The sequence below is a fragment of the Lygodium microphyllum genome, unplaced genomic scaffold (assembly GCF_053477565.2).
Source record: "Lygodium microphyllum isolate KBCC unplaced genomic scaffold, Lygodium_microphyllum_v1.1.10 scaffold_60, whole genome shotgun sequence".
Classification (NCBI taxonomy): Eukaryota; Viridiplantae; Streptophyta; class Polypodiopsida; order Schizaeales; family Lygodiaceae; genus Lygodium; species Lygodium microphyllum.
The window spans coordinates 208,619-225,365 of NW_028229543.1; the positions used below are offsets into that span (position 1 = coordinate 208,619).

At 43.4% G+C, this 16,747-nt stretch overlaps 2 pseudogenes; both read right to left on the reverse strand.

Annotated features, from left to right (window-relative positions):
* Window positions 1-780: 780 nt before the first annotated feature.
* Window positions 781-950, reverse strand: LOC148008854 (small ribosomal subunit protein uS14 pseudogene; annotated as a pseudogene).
* Window positions 951-9,969: 9,019 nt separating this feature from the next.
* Window positions 9,970-10,357, reverse strand: LOC148008855 (small ribosomal subunit protein uS14 pseudogene; annotated as a pseudogene).
* Between the last annotated feature and the right edge of the window lie 6,390 nt (window positions 10,358-16,747).

The following is a 16,747-nucleotide window of genomic DNA, read 5'->3' on the forward strand; positions in this document are numbered from 1 at the left end:
AGGATGGCTTTAGCAGCTCTCTTTGAAGCATTCAAGTAAGCCAGGCAGATATTGCTTACCCTCCACACCAGCACCAATCTCCAAACAGCAGCGCGTAGTAAACATGGGAGGATAAGTAAACAAGAACTCAGAGAGAAAGAGACCAGTTGGCCAAGCATAACATCTTCAGGAAATGAATATAGGTATGATTTATAGCATCTTTGTGCTGCACCCTCAGAGACCTGACAAGAGTGTTCGCTATATGGCGGTTACTTCCGAGCAGGTCGCTCTTCAGAACATTTGCATGTAGCCTAGCACCTTCGATCAGATCCTTCTGCTTAGCACAGGCATTAAGTGAGGCCACAATGCTCACTGCTGCCTCGTCATAGGCTGGCTTCTCATGCCCACACCATCTTCTGCTTCTGCTGGTTTTGCAAGCCCTTTGAGAACAAGCACTTTGCGAATCCAATGTTTGCTGCAGCAATTAGTTGTAGAACGGGCACTTTGCTAAGTTGGACACACATTTGTGCATACATAGGACAAAATGTAGGCTCAAGTACAGCCTTATCAAACACAAGTGATATCACAAAATCGCATCTCGGCTCACTGGTACATCCCGAATTCATCTATACATGTTCTGCCACTGGATAACGAGTAGCTCCAAAATTGTTCTTTTCTAAATCACTGGGCAGGCAATCCATACAAAAATCCTGGCAGCACCTTCAGGCTAACAGGCTGAAAGGAATACCCCAACTACTTCCAAACTATAGAATCCACCCACAGTAAGTCCTCTCCATCGCATTAACGATACTTCACAAAGCCGATGTCTTTGGCATAAATCCGGAAGCACTAACGGCAGCACATGATGTTGTACTTCCGAACCAGCCATGGCCGTTCCCGCACACATGACATGCGCGAGATCTTGCTCCAAACTTCTTGGGATGAGAGTTCCACACGGCCGAATGCCCCATCTTACTGGCCCGATCACTACAGTGAGACGAGGTTCACCAATGCACATGCGATAACACGGCGCACGAACTCTCCGTTTTCTCCTCGTTCCTCTCTGATCGGCTGTAGTTCATCGTTATCGGTTTTCCTTTTCTAGATATGCAAGGACTCCCGTGATTCATGTCCTCCTCTCCGCAGAGCTCTTCGACTCCCTCTTCTTTGTCTTCACAATCAAGTTCTTTTAAAGAATTTTTCGATCTCCCTCAGTCTGCATCTGCACTTCAGGAATTGAACTCCCTTCTGCATCCAATAAAGATACACAATTGTTCCCTCCTTTTCTTCGTGTGTTGCATCGGAGCTCCAGATTCAGAACGTCATTCTGATTCCGAGTAGCAGAACCAGTTGGAGTAGGGAAATGCGATGACGGAAAAAGAAGAGCAAAATTGTGTGTTGCCTGTCAAAGTGATCGTCCTCGATGTCCCAATGGCTTTTCATGAAGTAGCCTTTTTGCCAGATTGAAGACCACCCCCTCTCAGCTACTTCGTCGAACCCTCCGTCGAACCCTCTTCTGTAATCGATGCTTTTCCGTTGAAGCCTCCTCCTCACAGCTGATGCCGTCCTCTGTTTTCCCAGCGCAGAGTATCGTCCTCCTTACTTTTTCCCTTTCTCTCCCCAAAGCACTTTTCAAAAACACAAAAGCTTCTCTTTTTCCCCCCCAAAACACGGCTCCTTTCCCCTAAAGCACGGCTCCTTTGTCCCCGAAAAAGCCCCTAGAATTCCATCTCCTTTCGGCAAAGCCCACAACTCCTCCATCTATCTCAGCATAAATCGTGCTGTTAATGAACCAAGGCGATCTCCTCACAGTAAATAGGACATTGCCTGATGCATCCATAATAGAAGCAATGAATGGCCGCCTTCGGTGTAGAAATTGACGAAGCAGCCAATGGCTTGATTCAATTATGTACCCAACCATCATTAATCCTTCTCGAGGGTCCATGATAACATATCGATTTGCTTGTTCAAAACCAACCAAAAGATTGGCCCACTCAATATTTCGTGTAACTATAATATCACTTCTTGCAAGTAAAGGTGCAACTTTTGCTTCTTGGGGGGTTTTTGGCTGCAAAATTCCCACCAAAGATTGACTTGGTATGGTTGTCCCAGGCCGAATTGATGATGGAACGGTTTGCCAGTCTCTCCAAACTCTAAGAAACCTCCTCAAACGATCTGCAATGCGCCTCTGTCTCTAAAATGCTGCCACATTTACCATAAATATTAATAATTGTGCTATTAATAAAAACGTCTGAAGTGAAGCCCTTCATGTGAGCATCTATACTCATACACAGAGAATAAATGTAATCACAACAACTAAGTGTGCATAAAGTATTAAATCGCACACACAACTTTCGGGTGGTTTTCACATCTCGAATGCGCAGCAATATGACATCCACCCCCTCTAATCCTGCGCATCCTCCGGATGGGCCAACTACCCATGATCATTATCATCAAGATCTACAAACAGATCAATCTCTTCATTATGCATTTCCGGTAGATCAACAAGATTATCTGTCTCCTCCATTGGAGTTTCTTGTCGTTGCTCTTCTCTTGAAAATTCTTCCAATGCATAGTCTTCATCATCCCTTTTCTTGAAAATCTTGATTCTTTTTCCAGCAATAGGCACTCTAAGCACTGTCCCATCCAATTCAGTCAGCTCATATGTTGCATTATCAAAGACATGTCTGACTATGTATGGCCCAAACCATCTTTTCACCATCTTCCGAAGTGTAGTATGCTGATTTTCAAGGCTGCTATCAAAGACCAATACCCAATCTCCCTCTTCTATTGCTCTAGGCCGCAAGCGATGCTTGCTATCAAACCTGTCCTTGTTCCTTAGTCTAGCAACTTTCAACCTATCAATAGCTAGCTGAATATCCTCAGGTCTCCTTTCCAACTGTCGAATCCGAAGAGCTAAGAGCTCCTCTCTCGTCAAATCCTCCTGCCAAGGTAAAACTGACCAAGTCAAAGCACAAGTCTCAATCGGCATAACAGGTTTCTGACCATACATCAACTCTGCAGGCATATATCCTGTGGTAACACTATGAGTCATACGATCAGCCCATAAAGCAAATGGTAGAAGTCTCGGCCATTCTCCAATCCGTCCGCTGCATGCTTTGGCTAATGCTTTCACTATCGGCGGATGCCCTCTTTCACTCTTTCCATTTCCCTCTGGATTGTATGCTGTGGTTAGAGCCAACTTGATTCCTAGCTGAGAGAAAAACTCCCTAGCTTCATCTGCATCCAATTCACTACGATCCGCAGTGATCTTACCCACACAACCATACCTGCAGAAAATTTCCTCCAATAAGAACTTACACACTGCACTAGTGGTATTCGTTCTCAAAGATCTGCCCTCAACAAGATTAGTAAGATCCTCTCTAGCCAAAACAATGTATCTCATCTGCCATAGACCCATAGGCATGGTAACCAAATCAACTACCCACTTATAATGAATGCATAGCGGATAGGTCGGATGAAGCTCATCTCTATGACGCACTACTGAATACATCTGGCAGTCTCTGCAAGTCTCAACAAAGTGAGAAACATCTCTGTACATGCCTTTCCACCAATATTTCTCCTTGATTTTCTCATAAGTAGCCCATACTCCTCTATGACCAGCCCAAGGACTCTCATGAAACTCCTTCATCACCTGTAACTGTGTCTCTCTATCGCAGACAACCCGCAAAGGTAATCCGCCTCTTTTCTTCGGATGCTTCCAAAGAAATCCGTCCTTGAGAAAATAACCATAAGCTTTCCTTCTGATCTTCTTGAACTCTTCATCTATCCATTCATCTCTTTTGCTTAGTGTACTAAGGTACCTGCCAATCTGCAACCAATCTCCATCATAAAGTTCTTCTGTAAAAGCCACAATATCATAGACATGACAAACATGATCAACCATAATGGCTGAAATTTCTGCATCATCCTCTTCTGCAAGTAGAGTCTCCTCATCATCATATCTGGCTCTAGACAACATATCTGCCACTGGATTATCCTTCCCTGCTATGTGTTTAAATTCCGGATTTAATGACTTGATGTATGCAATCCATCTCAACATAGCTATATCCGGAGTAGAGCAACTCGTGATCATACCAATCAATGGCAAGCAATCTGTCTCTACCACAACTGAAGCTCCAATAAAGTACTCCTTGTCACATTTGAGAGCCGTGACAATCCCCAATAACTCCCTCTTGATTTGTGGATATCTCCTCTGTCTCTCGTTTAGGACTTTCGCCCCAAACCGAATAGCATACCTATTTCCATCTGCATCATCTTGACCCACAGCCCAACCTATGCCAATTGGACTAGTGTCAACTGTCAATACAATAGGCCTATCACAATTATAATCCGCTTTCCTGAGAGTTGGAGCATTCTGCAATAACTTCTTCAATTTCCGCATGGCTTTAGTGTGGCTCTCATCCCAATAGAATTTCTGCCCCTTTCGAAGTAGCTGATACAAACAATCTACAATGTGTGCAAAATGAGGTATCCAAATTATATAAAACACACAAGCACCAATGAATCTCCGTACCTCCGAAGTAGTAGAACAATACTCTGCAATCTTGCCTATAGCATTCACCTTATCAGGTGAAGGTTTCCTGCCATAATATCCACACATATGCCCAACAATAACAACCTCATTCACTCCAAAAAAAGATTTTTGCCCTGAAAGTGTCAAGTTCACTTCTTCTAACCTAGCCAAAATCTTCTCACATGCTGAAATATGATCAGCCACAAAGTATCTGCATCCCTGCTCATTTAGGCTCTCATTCTTTTCTTCTTCTGCACACCCCTTAATGGGCACATCATCCAAGAAAGGCATAGTAAGCTGAGGTATGTAATCACGAAGGACCTTATACATTGCATTCATCATATCTGCAACAGAATTAGTGGCACCTTGAGGCAAGGTACACATCCTGACAAGCCCAATAGGAGTTCTCATGGTGGTTATGTCTCTGCTTTCCAAAGCCAGCTGAAACTGATCATATCCTGAATACAAATCACCCAAAGAATAGATGGCACGTCCAGCAAATGCCTCTGCAAACTCATCCACAACTGGACCTATACCAACATTCCTGATAGTAACTCTGTTCACTGGCTGCATGTCCTGAATAAATCGGAGAGTACCATTTTTCTTTGGAACTGTAAACAACCTGTTTGAGTATGGTGCAGATGAAGGCTCAAGGATTCCCATCCTGATTTTCTCATTCAATAAATCAATCAGCTTTGGCAAGTGTGCCTTAGGCACTGGAATAGGTCGGAGATTCCATGGGATATGAGGAATAGTAAAAATGACCATAGGAGCAACAACATCAGGATTCACACATCCAATCTCATGTGGGACAAAAGCAAATCCCCTTCCATGATGCTCAAGCATATCCTGAAAGCATTGCTTCTCTATGGGTAACAAGAAATCACCATTTCCAATTTTCAATTCAGCAAGTGTCTCTGCTGAAAATTTATGACCAATATGCTCCGGATTTCTCAAAATCTGCTGTTTAGCAGCCCTCTCTATTTGCTGATCACTGTCAGATGGAAGCGGTACAGCAACCGGCTTCACCTTCTTATCCACAGTTTTGTATTTCGTGTCAACCCTAGCTTCATTATGCTCTTCTGCATTACATAAACCTTGCTGTAAATCAGCAATTCTGCACTCCAATGGCTGAATATTCTCAGTCCTCTGCTCTATGGACTGCATAGGAACAGCCCCAAACTCTGAATGCTGAAATATTTCAGCAGTAAACTCTGTTGGCTGAAAATTTTCAGCCCTCTGTCTCTCTGAAAGCTGATCATAACCAGCTGGAAACTCTGTTTGCTGAATTTCTTCAGCACTCAACACTCTTTGCTGAGTTTCCTCAGCCTCTGACTCAATCTGTGACATAAAATCTACGATTTCATGAAACATGTCCAGGGATTGCACTAATACATTACCATGACAATTCAGCATATCAGTTTTCAGCATATCTCCCATCTCTGCCATCGTATCTGCACAAATCACACTGTCATACATACCATCTATGTACTCATCATCCTCCAAAATTCCTGCATTTTTCAAAATTTTCTCCTTCCTGCATATATACTGCCTGGCAGCTCTAGGCAACCTAGAAGTCTTCTGATAGCTCATCGAACTGTTTGCTGAAATCCCAACATAACCGGAGGAGAAAACACTGCTGCCAGGAGGCGAGAACTCCAATCTCCTCTTCTCTGTACAACCGTCGTCTCGCGAAATGGCGGTACCTAATGAAAACCCGAATCCCTCACAGTGGGCAAGGGTGCATCTCTGAGAGTATCCCTGTTTCTAACATGGTTCACACATACAGTCATAAACTGAACTGCTCTCATACCATCTTTACTGCGAATCCGTGCATAAGCAGATCCATCATCCATGACCTTTGTTTCTATGCGCATCTCTGTAATGAATGGCTGACCAAGAATTATGGGATAAGAGCATGAATCCTGCACAAAGAAATGAAAATCCTCCTCTACATCACCAATAGAAACCCTGACACTAGGGCAAGCAGCATATAAATCACCTGCAGTATTATTGGCGGCTCTCATACGCCACCCATGCTCTATATCCATAGGCCATCTGTTACTCTCATAAACTCCATGAACTATGAGATTAATCTTTGAACCATGATCAACCAATGCAACATAAGGCACCTGTTTTTCTCCAACCTTTACCATCGTCTCTGTAGTTGCTCTAGCCCAATGGCTGCGCGAAAAGTGACTACGCGGTATCATGACAGGCTCATCAATCTCAGCATAATGCATAGGCTGAACCCTCTTCTCTACCTGCGGAAAAACAAAAGCATTATTAACCATAACCTCATCATCATCCTCATCCAACTCTCCAATCAAAACTCCCTATGTATCAGTGGTAACCAATGCATGTCTTTTCCTCTTCAAGACCTCCTGAAACTGATCCTGAAACTCTCTTTTTGAGATGCCCAAAATCTCAGAAATAGTGAAAGTCACCTCACTGCCAAGTATCTTATCATTAAAGATTTTCTTCATGTCTGTAGATGTCTCAATATCGGACATCAATCTGAATCCTGGCTGCTTTCTCTCTCTAGGCTCTTGCCTCTTTTCCCTCTTTTGAGCATCCTCCATCTGTCGATCTGGCCCTGGTCTTGAAGACGGTCCTGCAGTAGGTGGAGAAACAAACTCACCCCCTCTAGTCTTCTTAGCTGCACTTGGATTTTCTTCATCCCTCTTACGTTTCTCCTCAACAAGTACATCTGCACCATGAGATTTAGCCAAATAAGCATAAATAGAGTACCTGTCAACAGGCGAGTCCCAACCTGTCTCTGATCTGATGCTAGAGCCTGCACTAGTCAAAACAGTTTGCTGAATTTTCCCCTTGTTTGCAGTCTCCATAGCATAAGTCCATAGTGCGGACTGAGTCTCTAATCCCTTCTCAATCTGTACTCCATATGCAGAAGCATCACCTCTAACTGTCACATAAGAAGTACGCGCAGCCATGTCCTCCACTAACTTCTTCATTCCACCTTTACCAAAGTTGGTAGCAAGTGGAGCTCCTGTCTCAGTCAACCAAATCTTACCATCTTGCCCCCAATATACCAAATTCTGCCTCCTTGCATCCTGGAAAGAGTCACAATCCCTGCAATGCTGATGCTCCGTACTATCACACCAAATACATCTCCGATCTCTCCTAGGTGCACTAGGAGCACTCCTAGGTGCAGTAGGAGCACTAGAAGAAGTAGTAGGCACAGTCGAAGCAAAGTGCTCCTTCAACTTACCCACCAACTCCGCTTTGACTGACTCAAGTGTCAAATCTATGATGCCTTTGATTATGTCATCAAGAGAGGTAGGCACCGATGGAGCGGATGGTTTTGGAGCAGAAGGTGTAGGCATCGGTCGTGGAACAGGAGGAATAGGTGGAGTAGAAACAGTAGGCACTGGCATAGGCCAAGAAACTGGCCGAGGAGGAGAAGAAATAACAGGGATAGAAGTAGGCATAGGAGCTGATGATGGTGTAGGTGTCATGGAACCATTCTATAGGCGAGTCTTCCATATCCTCCTCTTGGTCAAAGTCGAGACTGCATCCTGAGCAGCCTGCCAATCAGTTTTAAGACCCATAGGCTTCGTGCGATCTTCAAGAAGCTCACTCAATTCTTCTTGAAGAGCAGGATCTGCAGCTTGCAAGAAAAGCTCAACTTTTTCAACATCCAATGCTCTTTGTTCAATGGCATCAAGCTGACTATACCTCTCTTCGAATTCTCGAATCAACTCCGAAGCAGCAAGACCCTTGTTTGGCATGTAGACCCACTCTCAGAATGACCGCCGAGTAGCCATACCAAAGTCCTCAAGGAAGTATTCTTCTTTTAGAGCCTTCTTAAAATCTTGCCAATGTGTATTTTGAATAAAAAGATCAGTCACTTTTGTCCTCAAAGCAGGTGTGACAAGACGAAGGAAGTACTTACTCATAAGTCCAGCAGGAACTCCAAAAAACCCCATCTTGATCTCATATGTCTTCAAATATGCTGAAACATTACGCCTGTCAAATAGCTTCTTCTCACTCTCAACTGCTTCAATAGCCTTAGTCGCGCTGTTTGCATTCTCCTGCTCTGAATAGAGTTGCCTTTGCTGAGACAACTGCTGTTGATGCAATTGTTGTTGCTGCTGCATATACATTTGTGTTTGCTGATTTTGAAGCTGCATATACATGGACATATTCTGCAAAATCTGTTTTACATCCTCCGTTGAAGTACTTGACACAGCAGTCATAGATGGAGCTGAAGTAGAGGCAGCTGGAATTGTAGAAGAAGCTGAAATAGAGGCTGAAGTATCTCCCATCCTGAAATTTCTGCGACGCTTTCACGTCGGGTTCACCAAAGATGTCCAAGGATTTGCCAAAGCAAAGCAAAGTCGTGTCTACAGAAGACCTTGACTAATTTCAAGATAAAAGATCAAACAGGTGACTAATCAAGATGAGAAATTAATCCCAAGACACTGTTTCAAGAAGAAGAAACTTGAACAGCCTCTGAATTGTCAGATCCAGAGATATTCATCAATTGTGGCTAATAAATCAGATTTCTGGCACTCTTTATCAGGAACAAACACAATTTCTGTTGAGGAATATGGATGATCAAAGGAAAGCTTAGAATCTGCCTTGAAATCTCATGTTTTCTCATCATTCATGATATACAGGCATAAAAGCAGAAATAGCAATCGGTGAGCTGGAAATTTGGACAGCACGACTTCTTTCTTCAAGTTAGTTTGATGGTGTGGTTCAAGGACAAATGGTACTTAAATCAAGACAAAACTAATAGCTCTTCATGAGGCATTGACATGCTGGAAATGATAGCGGGTTGGTACATTAGTGCGCTGTTCAGAGTGTATAATTGTAGTTGTCCATGGTTGCATTCATAGCACTTCAGGCAGCGTTCGCGTGAACCAGGATGGCTTTAGCAGCTCTCTTTGAAGCATTCAAGTAAGCCAGGCAGATATTGCTTACCCTCCACACCAGCACCAATCTCCAAACAGCAGCGCGTAGTAAACATGGCAGGATAAGTAAACAAGAACTCAGAGAGAAAGAGACCAGTTGGCCAAGCATAACATCTTCAGGAAATGAATATAGGTATGATTTATAACATCTTTGTGCTGCACCCTCAAAGCCCTGACAAGAGTGTTCGCTATATGGCGGTTACTTTCGAGCAGGCCGCTCTTCAAAACATTTGCATGTAGCCTAGCACCTTCGATCAGATCCTTCTGCTTAGCACAGGCATTAAGTGAGGCCACAATGCTCACTGCTGCCTCGTCATAGGCTGGCTTCTTGTGCCCACACCATCTTCTACTTCTGTTGGTTTTGCAAGCCCTTTGAGAACAAGCACTTTGCGAATCCAATGTTTGCTGCAGCAATTAGTTGTAGAACGGGCACTTTGCTAAGTTGGACACACATTTGTGCATACATAGGACAAAATGTAGGCTCAAGTACAGCCTTATCAAACACAAGTGATATCACAAAATCGCATCTCGGCTCACTGGTACATCCCGAATTCATCTATACATGTTCTGCCACTGGATAACGAGTAGCTCCAAAATTGTTCTTTTCTAAATCACTGGGCAGGCAATCCATACAAAAATCCTGGCAGCACCTTCAGGCTAACAGGCTGAAAGGAATACCCCAACTACTTCCAAGCTGTAGAATCCACCCACAGTAAGTCCTCTCCATCGCATTAACGGTACTTTACAAAGCCGATGTCTTTGGCATAAATCCGGAAGCACTGACGGCAGCACATGATGTTGTACTTCCGAACCAGCCATGGCCGTTCCTGCACACATGACATGCGCGAGATCCTGCTCCATACTTCTTGGGATGAGAGTTCCACACGGCCGAATGCCCCATCTTACTGGCCCGATCACTGCAGCGAGACGAGGTTCACCGATGCACAGGCGATAACGCGGCGCACGAACTCTCCGTTTTCTCCTCGTTCCTCTCTGATCGGCTGTAGTTCATCGTTATCAGTTTTCCTTTTCTAGATATGCAAGGACTCCCGTGATTCATGTCCTCCTCTCCCCAGAGCTCTTCGACTCCCTCTTCTTCGTCTTCACAATCAAGTTCTTTTAAAGAAATTTTCGATCTCCCTCAGTCTGCATCTGCACTTCAGGAATTGAACTCCCTTCTGCATCCAATAAAGATACACAATTGTTCCCTCCTTTTCTTTGTGTGTTGCATCGGAGCTCCAGATTCAGAACGTCATTCTGATTCCGAGTAGCAGAATCAGTTGGAGTAGGGAAATGCGATGACGGAAAAAGAAGAGCAAAATTGCGTGTTGCCTGTCAAAATGATCGTCCTCGATGTCCCAATGGCTTTTCATGAAGTAGCCTTTTTGCCAGATTGAAGACCACCCCCTCTCAGCTACTTCGTCGAACCCTCCGTCGAACCCTCTTCTGTAATCGATGCTTTTCCGTTGAAGCCTCCTCCTCACAGCTGATGCCGTCCTCTGTTTTCCCAGCGCAGAGTATCGTCCTCCTTACTTTTTCCCTTTCTCTCCCCAAAGCACTTTTCAAAAACACAAAAGCTTCTCTTTTTCCCCCCCAAAACACGGCTCCTTTCCCCTAAAGCACGGCTCCTTTGTCCCCGAAAAAGCCCCTAGAATTCCATCTCCTTTTGGCAAAGCCCACAACTCCTCCATCTATCTCAGCATAAATCGTGCTGTTAATGAACCAAGGCGGTCTCCTCACAGTAAATAGGACATTGCCTGATGCATCCATAATAGAAGCAATGAATGGCCGCCTTCGGTGTAGAAATTGACGAAGCAGCCAATGGCTTGATTCAATTATGTACCCAACCATCATTAATCCTTCTCGAGGGTCCATGATAACATATCGATTTGCTTGTTCAAAACCAACCAAAAGATTGGCCCACTCAATATTTCGTGTAACTATAATATCACTTCTTGCAAGTAAAGGTGCAACTTTTGCTTCTTGGGGGGTTTTTGGCTGCAAAATTCCCACCAAAGGTTGACTTGGTATGGTTGTCCCAGGCCGAATTGACGATGGAACGGTTTGCCACTCTCTCCAAACTCTAAGAAACCTCCTCAAACGATCTGCAATGCGCCTCTGTCTCTAAAATGCTGCCACATTTACCATAAATATTAATAAGTGTGCTATTAACAAAAACATCTGAAGTGAAGCCCTTCATGTGAGCATCTATACTCATACGCAGAGAATAAATGTAATCACAACAACTAAGTGTGCATAAAGTATTAAATCGCACACACAACTTTCGGGTGGTTTTCACATCTCGAATGCGCAGCAATACGATAACGCGTGAAAATTTGGCCCTCGTCAGGCACATTCAGACACTTAGTACTCGGCCCACCCAAACTCTGCCCATCCGAGTCATCCACTTGACTAGACTAGGTACTCAACCTTCGGCCACTCGGCCTGTTCGAATTTCATATTTGGCCTCGGCCACTCGAGCCACGTGCTATTCGCCCTAGCCCACTTCGACCTAGTTCAACCCGGCCACTCGAACCGTCCGAGTTAGTCACTTGGCCCTTGCAATTCGGACCTTTTGGGTCGAGTCTGATTTTCCTAGAATTTTTAAAATTTTGGACCAAACCCACCTAAACACTGGCTATGTACAAACACTCGAAGACCATATAGACGCTTGAGATGCCTTTCTCGCACAACGAACAAAGAAATCGATGAGACCCAGACATAGAGAGGACACTAGTTGACCATCCAATGATCCAATCCACTAGCACATCAAGCGGAGTCGTAGAGCCCAAACGAATCTGGATTGAGTGGAGGACATAGTGGAGAACCCTATGAACCAGCAAGGACGGCTATAAATTGAGAATACAAGCCTATCAAGCTAAACCCATGACAAGAATGCTAGAGTTTCCTAGACACTTTGTTTTCTCACTCACTCTTGATTTCCAGTCCTTGAAACACATTGGAGACGAGCTAAAAGTCTCATTTTGCACAGTGCATAAAAAAGAGCATACACGCACACGCACTCATAGAGTGAGAGTAAGTTGAGAACAGATTGTAATTAACAAGGAACTCACCCAAACATAAGAACTTGAAGGAACCTACCAGTAAGAGAATATCCCAAGACATAGATGGGTAATCAAATCACGAAAGGTCGGACCAGGCAAGGAACACGACTGAAGAGCAAGACACAACGAGGACCAACACTATCGGCGATGTGGATTTACGCAACCTTATCAACTTTATCAACAACTTAGCGCAACAGGAAGACTTAGACATGGAAGAGGGCAACTCATGCTGTATAAGAAATGAGGAACTTGACCTAGGAGACTTTTCTAAGGCGGTCCAGTAGTTAGTGAACAAATACGATGCTGAAACCCAGCTAGAACATGGTAGTAGACTTGTAGAGGATATCATAGCAGATCTCAAGGAGGAGAGGAAGCTGGCATGTAGGGATCTGCAAGGCGTAGGTGCATACAACCAGGACCATCAAACTAGGATCTTGCACCAAAGCATGGAAATGCGAGAGATCTAGAGAGTGCTAGCCCTAGCAGGTAGAAATCGGTTGGAGAGCAAGAGAGCCCTAGAAGGAGACCTCACATTGAGCGAGCTTTTGATGAAGTGACTACTAGATAGCACGACAACAGGAGCAAAGCGTTGCAGCATTAGCAACATTGCTACTAGTGGGGTTAGAAGTCAACTAAGGCTCTAAGAGCCAATTGAAAATTCCTATGGTGGCAAAGTAGCTGTGGACAAATACCAAGAAAATGACAACATGTACAGCTTTGTGGAACAATTTAAGCAAGTCTACGAGGCCAACATTCTCACGATTCTACTCAACACTCCCAAGCTTTCGGTAGGTGACAAGGACACCTGGTACACGAGTTTGGATACTAGAGAGCGTGCCAATTTCAATGGCTTGAAAAGTATCTTCATTAAGAGATTTTTCAAACCTGGGTACTCCGACAACCTGCTAGTGCGACTCATGAATGTCAAGCAGAGAGAGAAAGAGGATATTCAAGATTATGTGACCCATGTGAGGAGCCTCTTCAAGAGAATCCCTATGGGCAAGAGACCAAGCAACCGAAATAGCATTATCCATGGTATTCATCAGTGGAATACAAAGCGAAGAGCTCTATAAAGCCTTGGCTGGCAACTCGAGCTTGCAGCAAGATGCACTGGCAAGGAGCTTTCAAGAAGGTACTAGAGTGGATGACCATCTCAAGGAAGAAACTCCAAAGAATTGAATCGAGAAGAGCTCAGTGCCATGAGTTTCAAAAGGCCTCAACACCGAGTGAGAGAGTAGGCCCAAGCGCACATGATAAAGGTAAGGACACTGATTCAGGACAAGAGCTAGCAGATATTAGGATGGACATAGCCAAACTGTAGGAGATGATGAGACAACCAACGCACCCACACATCCAATGTATGCATTATGGCAAAAACCACTTGCCAACCAAGTGTTAGCACCTTAGGTCACGACCTTGCACTAATTGTTGTAGGTTCTTAGCATGATGTCATGCATTTTCAGACAAAATCAGAGACTTCCATACCTGTAGCCTTATGGTCAACTACATCAATGACTTTCCTTCCAATAGGCACTGTTATGGTACTTTTAGTTTTGAGGGTGACCTTAGCGTTTGGCCTTTTCTTCCTCCATCTTCGACTCTTCTTTTCAATTGAGGTTGCATCAAGGTTGCTAGGCCCTGGTAATGATCTATCAATCTGATTTGTCTACGCACGAATCATGACATGAAATGGGATAGATGTGGCCTTCGATACCAAACAAACAATCAATGACTCATTTTTCACGAACCAGAGGAGAGCCTCCATCTAGGGAAATTGACAAAGAGATGAGTGATTCCACACTCAGCGCATCTGAGGTCAACCTTATCTCTATTTGCTTGGTCTCTCTTTGGGTAGTGTGAAGAAATGTGTCGGGTAACCGTAAGTCCAATACATGATTGGATCTTGGGTTTGTGCTCTTAGGCATTTGCCTCTCCCTCTACCTAATGCCATCACTTTTATTGATCATATTTAAGGACTGCACTGCCTTCTTTATCATATGATATGTATGGGTTTATATAAGGCTCATTGCCACTAGGCTCATCTACATAGTGGACTAGACTATCACTTAGTGGATAGCACACCTAAGGTCTAGGTGGTCTAGTTATACTTATAGGATTTATCTCCATTCTAAGAATAGATGGGAGAGGGAGGGAGAGGAAATGAGAGAGAGAGAGGAAGAGAGAAAAGGATAGAAGAAACGAGAGAAAGAGGGAAAAAAAATTAAACATAATAGAGAAAGAGAGAAAGAGTAGGAGAGGGAGAGGGAGGGAGAGGAAAGAGAGGGAAACATTAAACATAATAGCGAAAGAGAGGGAGAGAGGAAGAGAGAAAAAAAATTAAATATAATAGGGAAATAGAGAAAGAGAGGGAGAGGGTGAGAGAGGGACATGAAGAGAGAAAAGGAAAGAAGGAACAAGAGAGAGGAAAAAAACATTAAACATAATAGGGAAAGAGAGAAAGAGAGGGAGAGGGAGAGGGAGGGAGAGGAAACAAGAGAGTGGGAACAAAATAGGGAAGGAGAGAAAAAGAGGGAGAGAAAGAGAGTAAAGAAAATGAGAGAGGGAGAGGAGAGAGAAAAAACATTAAACATAAAAGGGAAAGAGAGAAGGAGAGGGAGAGGGAGGGAGAGGAAATGAGAGAGCGAGAGGAAGAGGGAGAGGGAGAGAGAGAAAAGAGAGGGAGAGGATAGAGAGTGAGAGGAAAGAGAGGGAAACATTAAGCATACTAGGGAAAGCGAGAGGGAGAGGAAAAGAGAAAAAACATTAAACATAATAGGGAAAGAGAGAAAGAGAGAGTGAGGGTGAAGGAGGGAGAGGAAATGAGAGAGGGAGAGGAAGAGAGAAAAGGAAAGAAGGAATGAGAGAGAGAGGGAAAAAACATTAAACATAATAGGGAAAGAGAGAAATAGAGAGAGAGGGAGAGGAAATGGGAGAGGTAGAGGAACAGAGAAAAGGAAATGAGAGAGGGATAGAAGAGAGAAAAAACATTAAACATAATAGGGAAAGAGAGAAAGAGAGGGTGAGGGTGAGGGAGGGAGAGAAAGAGAGAAAAGGAAAGAAAGAACGAGAGAGAGAAAGAGAAAATATTAAACATAATAGGGAAAGAGAGAAAGATAGGGAGAGGGAGAGGGAGAGGGAGGAAGATGAAATGAGAGAGGGAGAGGGAGAGGAGAGAGAAAAGACATTAAACATAATAGGGAAAGAGAGAAAGAGAGGGAGAGGGAGGGAGAGGAAATGAGAGAGGGAGAGAAAGAGAAAATAAAATGAAGTGGGGAGAGGAAAGAGAAAAAACATTGAATATAATAGGGAAAGAGAGAAAGAGAGAGAGAGGGTGAGGGAGAGAGAGGAAATGAGAGAGAGAGAGGAAGAGGAAGAGAGAAAAGGAAAGAAACAATGAGAGAGAGAGGGAGAAAACATTAAACATAATAGGAAAAGAGAGAAAGAGAGGGAGAGGGAGAGGAAGGGAGAGAGAGAAGAAGGGAGAGGTTGTTGTTTTCTTGTTTGATATTGTAGTAGTAGTAGTTTTTTTTTTCTTTAATTGTTTATTGTTGTTTATTTTTCTTGTTTTTTGTTGTAGTAGTAGTAGTAATTTTTTCTTCTTTTCTTGTTTATTGTTATTGTAGTAGTAGTAGTTGTTGTTGTTGTTGTTTTTTCTTCTTTTCTTGTTTATTATAGTGGTAATGGTAGTGGTAGTAATAGTCGTAGTCATAGTCATAGTCATAGTCATAGTCGTGGTCCTGGTCCTGGTCCTAGTCCTGGTTGTAGTCATAGTTGTAGTCGTAGTCATAGTCGTGGTCATAGTCCTAGTCGTAGTTGTAGTAGTAGTAGTGGTTTTCTTGTTTGTTGTTGTTCTTGTTGTTGTTGTTGTAGTAATAGTTTTTTTTGTTTTCTTGTTTATTGTTGTCTAGTTTTCTTATTTGTTGTTGTTGTAGTAGTGGAAGTAGCACTACAACAAAAAGGCTCAATAGACACGCTTGTAGACGCAATATTTGAATTGTATTAAAAAATATTGGGCGCGTTTATTACCCCGTCTACTACCGCGTCTAAAATTTTGCGTCTACAAGCGTGCTTATAGTGAAATGTACACGCACATATAGACGTGCCTATTGACATGCTTCCTAAATATATAATCATATTTATAAAAAAGTAGATATATTCACACGCTTCCTATTGACACGCTTCCTAAATATATAATCATATTTATAAAATGGTAGATATATTCATAT